Consider the following 7,168-nt stretch of genomic DNA (forward strand, 5'->3'; position numbering starts at 1 on the left):
CACAGAGCCGCAATCAACAGGGTAGGACAGTGAGGATACTCCAAAAAGGAGGGCAAGCATGGAAAAATAGCATTTGCAAAGCATTGCAGGGGCTCTGAATGACAGGGGCTGACATACTGTGGTTTTCCATGTAGAGTGCAACTAAAAGAGCTCTCAGAGAAGTTCTGTGTTTGCACAGGCCTAGCTCTGTGGAAGGACAGATCAAGGGGATGGAGCTCCAGCAGCCTTGCTGGACTTCAACCCAAGGGTATCTTCTTCACTCTTTCTTTTGTGTAGCCTAGAGATGGTGGTAACTGTGGAGCAAGATTTGAAGCAGTCTGGCTAATACTTCTTGCATGTTAGAGGATATATTCAGGCAGACTGGGGCTTAAAATGGTCATCCAAAGCAGCCCCTACCCCTTGCTATGGTTAGGTGGCAGCTTTTACCAGAGATGAGGAACTTATATTTATTTTAGCTAGATTAGATCCTCCAGATCTTTGCACCAGTTTCAGCAGGAGGTATGGTGACGTGAGTCTGTCATGGTACTCCTGAGCTGGCTGGGCAGAACTGACAGAAAAGCCAAATGCACATTTCATTGCAGAAAAGATCAACCAGAAAAAGATCAGCACAGGCAGAAGCAGCCTGTCCCTGAGTGTGACTGTTGGATACTGTTGCTGGGTTACAGCCAGCTGATTTTAACACATCCCACTCTTTTATTTTCATTGATTTTTCAGTGTCTTTCAAAGATGGGTCTTTTTCACTTTGTCTCTTGCTTTCACCCAAACTGAAGCATGCTTTGGTTCAGCAAAGAGGCAACCCCCCAATCATATTTTATCCTACCAGATGTGGTATATGAAGTTTCCTACCTTCACACAAAGAGATCCTCTCACTGCAATCAGACTGGACATCACTTGGAGACTAATCTAAGGATAGTCTATAAATTGCCTCCTGACCAAGGCACAGGTGAAGGACATGTCCTAATGAAGCACCGGAAGACTTTCAGGACTGAGAAGACCCTCTGTCACTGGAGGTGTCTAAGAACAGGCTGAACCTGGGCTTCCGAAACCCACGCATGTGGGTGCCACCATCAACACTGACAGCAGTATCAGGTGACACAGAGAAAACCTCCTGCCCTGTGATGATCCTCTTTAATTACATGTAGCTATTTTTACTAGCACAGCACACCCTTGAGGATGAAGGTGCTCCCACAATAAATATATCACTACCCTCTCTCCTGTCTTATTCTCCCCCCTCAATTGTTTGACCGCAAACCCTTTGCCTGTAACAACTGCGTCATCCACCAAAGAGCTTCACCCCTCTGAACAAGGACCCCACTGCCATCACATTCCCACACTGCCAATAACCACTCCAGTTGCCAGCCTATCCCCACTGCATCAACAACCCCTGTTGCTTTACTCACCAAAACATCCTCTGTAGGATAAAGCAGAGATGAGCACAACAGCAACATCTCCCAGCTCTCGAGCAGCCTGGCACTGGCTGTGGTGCAGCAGTGACCTGCATGTGCTGGAGGAGCAGGTGCAGGCACAATTGCCACATCACCCCTGAGCCCTGGTCCCTTTTAAAGGTGAGTTGGCAAACCTCTGGGTTAGGGTTTTAGGCGTATGTATCGCAGGGTTGATTTTGACAGAGATTTGAAACAGGGAGGAAAAATATACAGCCTCCTGGAATTTCTGGTTCCATTTTCCTTCAGATTAATGTCCAGTGTAGGCTTGTGTGGGCTATTTACACTAGAAACCAGGGCTTCTCTCTGGCGTCTTTATGAACCAGGTTAGATCTGTGCCAGGGCTTTAGGTATTTGTTTTACTTTTTAACCTTTGCAACGAATTAATGCAGTTGCCTGTGTGAGCACGGCAACAGGCATGTCCTTTGACTCTGCCAGGAAAATCAACAGGCCTTTCTTCCCAGTTAAAAGAAATACATCCATTGCTGAAGATGCTGCAAAAGACATTTCAGTGTTTTCTTTTGGTTGGGTTGAAAAAAGATGGTGAGAAAGAAGCTTCAGGGATAATGTCCACATGAAGAAGTCTGACTTAAACTGTTGAGTTGACTCGGAAGTTGACATTTGCCAGGGATGGCAAGAATTAACTTCTCAAACACTTGGGCATGCAGGCAGAGAGTCCGCTGCAGTGCTCCCTGTTTAAGCAGCCATCTCAGCAGGTAGTCAGCAAGCAGTGGGATAGGAAGGATATAAGGAACAACACATACTGCAAATGCAGCACATACACACATCCCAGACAGGTCTGAAAAATGGGCTGCATGTTTGTTCTCTGATTTTTTTTCTGAACCACTGTATACACAATCCATCACAAAAGCAAAACACTAGCTGCAATTGTCCCAAAGTCAAGCCACAGAAAATAACAGATAGTTTTCCAGGATATTTGCAAATAAATGTATCAACCCAGCTCCACACACTGAGACATTTAATTAAATGACTTGATTTTGTTATTTTTCATACCACAGAAAAAGAAATTCTCCCTTTGGCAGCGAGTCCTTCCTCCTTAGATCTCAATCTCTGCCTTACAGGGTTTTTATGCACACAAACCTTGAATTGTCTTGGTGCATACAAATCACGACGGATTTGGCTGCCTGATGATAGGAGCTGCAGTAGCTTATTCCCATAAACCAGACATTTCAATGTGTGTAGAGCAACCCTGTGACTGTGATTGGCAAGTGGTTACTTTCCACCAGCTTGTTTCTCCCATGGCTGGCACAATGCCAAGAGAAGCATTTTAATATTAAGGTGGTTGTGGAAAAGCAGCAGATGCAATAGCTGAGAAACAAAAAAAATATTGCTTTATGAAGTGTTTTGGCTCATTTACCTGTTCTAAATAATTACTGATGACTAAGTGCCTGAGTTCAGGGAACAAAGGTTGTTTGTCTTGCACAGTTTCATCTGTCCGGTTTGGGATGGATAGGGTCCACTAAACCAACACCCACATGTAAAGTAGGAAATTCACAGAAATAATTTTCTTCATATCAGCTAAATCAGGATCAGTATGTTTTAACTCTTTTGCCCTAGACTTGCAATTTATTTCTTAAGCCACACTATGCCAGAGGATGAGGACCTTCATCTTCACTCAGGCTGATCAGAGCCCTCCTACCTTCCTCAGATACTGATAAAGCCAGACCCCAGTCTTGTGCATAACCTCAATATATATTTTTGGGTTTCTAGCATGGATATCCTTTCAGTGGGGGATTAGTGCTGTGGTTCCCCAGAACTTGCTTGTCTATTGCAACAAAAATGCACAAACAATTACTGTGGATTATCTTCTTTGACATTTTATCAGGATCCATTTAGCTGCACAGCAATAGCTTTTAAGTGTGAGTAGTTACACAGCATATATTTTCATTGCAGAGGCAGCAGAAGCTTAAAGCAATGGGTGGATGCTTCACCATGTGCAATCTCCTTGGCTGGCCTCTCACATCCACAAAGTTGGACATCCTTTCTCGAGCACTCAGACTTCCCCTTCCATAAATCTCGGAGCTCAGACTTACAATGAAGTTATTGCCATTTTAAAAGTTTGCCCTGTGCTCCTGAGCCATCAAAACTGCCAAGGTGAAGGTTCTTCATCCACCTCTTTTTCTCCAACATGTTTTACCTTTCACTTGTGGCAAGTTAAGAATTGAGCTCCCTGATGCCAGCCCTCACTCAGTTGATGCACACTGAATTGCTGTAGCAGAGCATTGTGCTCAGGATCTGAATGCACTGATTTATCAAGTGTGACATGCTACTGATGGCTTCTTCTTGTGCCTGTGAATCTGGGTGTAACTAGCTGTGTGAAAAACTATAAAGGATTGCTTGTCTTTGTGATGATTTTGGTAATAAGAGTAAATTATTTCAGAGTGGATAAATGTGGAAATAATATCTGCTATTTGTAGCCTTTTTAGCTGAATGATCTCTGAATGTAAATGAAATTATCATTTTTTAAAGGTAGAACATCAACTTACAAGACCTTTGCACAACACATATGTAGTGTTTAAAAGTATCTGAACTTTTCGTGGGAAGAAAAATTAAAAATAAGAAATCCTTTATCATACTGGATTTATCATACTTTTATCAGCAGAAGGAATGCTGCTTCCAAATGGCAGTGGAGTTTTAGATGAAAACAGATTTCAAAGTCCTGAGTAAAGAAAAGAGAATTGCATCTGAACAGTTACTGCATGAGAACAAATAAACAGCACATCTTGCACTTCTCTATCTGAGAGGATATGAAAACATCTGCAAGCACACTTACTGAAAGGTAAATCAACCATCTCCACTTGTCCTGATCAATGCATCAATTGCAAGAAACTGTCAGATAGCTTAAATCAATAGCAAATTTATAGTTAAGACTCAGGAATGAGGCAAAACTAAAAAATCAAGGCAAAGAGCAGCTGTAAGTTGTGTCATTTATCTCCTGAAAATGTGAAACTCTGAGGTAAAAGCCATCCCAAATCTGGTCCCAAAGGCTGTCCCAGGAGGGTGGCAGGTGACTCCTGTGACACTGCACCAGGCAGATGGGGTCACTCATCAGATTTACAATGAAATGTCGAGCATAGTCCTGCTGGGACAATTTGTATTGGTGAGGGGCTTGGCACATGGCCTAGCCTCTGAGGAAGGGATCTGCCAGTGCACTCCTCTGAGCCACCTTTCTCCTGAAAAACAGGGAGTGAGGGAGAAGGGAGTGTGTAGCCTGACTTGTGGGTACTATGCACATCATTACTGGGGATCTGGGAGAGCTGCTACACTCTGCCCTGAGACCAAATGGAGCCTGACAAGGGACAGGCATCACAGCATTACCAGGGCAATAGAGCACTTAAAAATCCTGAGTCCTGTGAGCCCAATTCAGCCTGCTCAGTGGGGGTCCTTCTAGAGCACCGCAGGATTTCCCCCACCAGGAAACTGCATTACAGAGCAAGACACCACCTCCCCTTTCCCTCTCATTCCTGGCCCTTTTCATCTTGTGGTTGCTATGCCACTGAAACAAAACCTTCCTCCTGACAGCAGTGCTAAGCAAAGCTCATTTTCTGCAAGATCATTATTCCAGCTGTCATCTTGTCCTCAAACTTCCCGTGGATCTCCTGGTGATCACTCTGGCACTCGGAGCACACGGGCACTTGGAGGTAGACAGAAAGCAGAAAGGAGACACTGCTTTCCAAGCGCCCCGCTGGCACCCTCAGATCCTCGTGCTCTTTATCTCAGCCCCAGGCTTCACGCGTGACCCTCAGCAGCGCCACGTCTCTCGCTATCTGCGCTCCTCCGGCAGCAGCTCGGAGATAACTCGGAGCAGGGCACTATTCTTAGCCAGCAGCCGGCAGCAGGTGCGGCCGTGGGCACAAAGGCACACGTGGGAAGGTGGCAGAGCACAGATCCCATCCCGCCGAGCAGCCCCAGGCCTTCGGGAGAGGTGGCAGTGCTCAGGCGTGAGCGCATGATTAAAAATAAACTAACTCAGGCCCGGGGAACCGAAACAGTTCAGAAAAAGTCCTATCTAGAAATGTAGAGGAATAATCAGTGATAAGCAGCCATGGAGTAAGTAGTGATAAGCCACGTGGGAAGCCTTTGCCACCAGAAGCCATGCTGCTGGTTGTGCCTGTGCTCGTTGTTCTTCTGCAGCCACAGCAGTGTCAGAAACGCATAAGTGGAAGTTTTATCTTTCTTTGACTTGTCTCCTCTCTGTGAAAAGGCGTGCCACACGCTTGGCTCAATAAACCCAGCTGAACTTCTGTATGGAGCAGTTCCTGAAAATACACATTAGAGGGAAAGCAGGAACAGGCTAATGTCACTGAGATGACACTAAAGAGTCCCCAGCTCATGACCAAAGCTTTTCCAAGGAAATCTGTCACATGCCAAATGTTAAACTTATGTCTGGTATAATTGGCTTCAAATCCAGGTAAAGACGCAGATAAATTGATGCATAAGCTACACGGAAAAAAAGAAATTAAAGAGAAGTAAGAGAAAATGTTGGAAAGGTCTCAAAAACTTTTACTTGAATATGTTAACAAATAATATCTTTTTAATTCTCCAGCACCTTTTTTCAATTTAAAACAAAAACTGTATATACAAAAAGCCTTCAGACACTGACAGATGTTTTCCTTTTACATATTTATGTTTCTAAAAAGAAAGCCACTGTGGGAAATAGTGGTCAGAACAACTTTTTGGTTTTTGTCAGAAATCACTTTTTGTTCCACACTGGTTTCAAGCCTGTGCTTTCCTGAGTTCAGAGGAGCCCATCTGTGCCTGAGCAGTGCCACCTGACTGCAAGCAGTGCTGAGGATAACACATTTTCCTGTTCTGGAAATTTTTCCTGCTTAATAGAGGGAAAATCCATTGCAATGAGAATTTCCAGCAGAGGATCTAATAACTTAAGGCACTAGCATAAATTTTTTCTGAACTCACCCAGTGGAGAGATCCAACAATTGAGGACGTTGCAGGCTGGGGTGTATGGCTTAATTTAAAATAGTTTTACTGTCCTTTGAGTGGACAAGTAAGGCTGCAGTAGTCAGTTTCAGAGCTGCCTCTACCTCCTGCCATCCCCTCAGGCAGCTTCCTGAGCAGTCTTATCTATTTTATAGGGTTTCATATGGCTCTTTTCATGTATGAATATTGTCTCACCTAGTATCAGCAGAGTTACTGAGTTACATGTTGTACATGCAAAACTCGATTCCCAACACATCTGCAAAACCACTGCCTGCATCCAACTTCCACACAGCATTAGGGTTGCAGGGAAGACACCTAGCATCTGTAGCAGTGTGACCTGCAAGTCACTCTTCAAACTTGTCACTCCAAAGTACCCTTTGACTTGTAGGCCATTCCTTGGGGCACTATTCTTTGGTGTTGAGGGGGTGAGTCAACTCTCTAGATGCTACCTCCTGTTGGATTCAGAAAAATTGGAACATCCTCAAGAAAAAGCAGGGAAAAAAAGAAATCCATGTGGTGGAACTGAATAATAAACAGCTGCAGCAGAAATGCCTCTTTAGTTGCAACTGTGAGGTCCCCCAGTTCTGGAGCACCTGGCCATGAACTGAACGGGCCTATAGCTACCTCAGAGTCAGTATGGGGCTTTTTTTTTTTTTTCAATTCTCCAATAATATTAGGCAAATAAGAAGTTTTAGATGTCTTTGTGATGTTATCACTCATCTGTAACAATTTTTGCCATTTCACTGACTGTTTTTTTACATTTGCAT

Source organism: Coloeus monedula (assembly GCF_965178545.1).
Source record: "Coloeus monedula genome assembly, chromosome: 2".
NCBI lineage: Eukaryota > Metazoa > Chordata > Aves > Passeriformes > Corvidae > Coloeus > Coloeus monedula.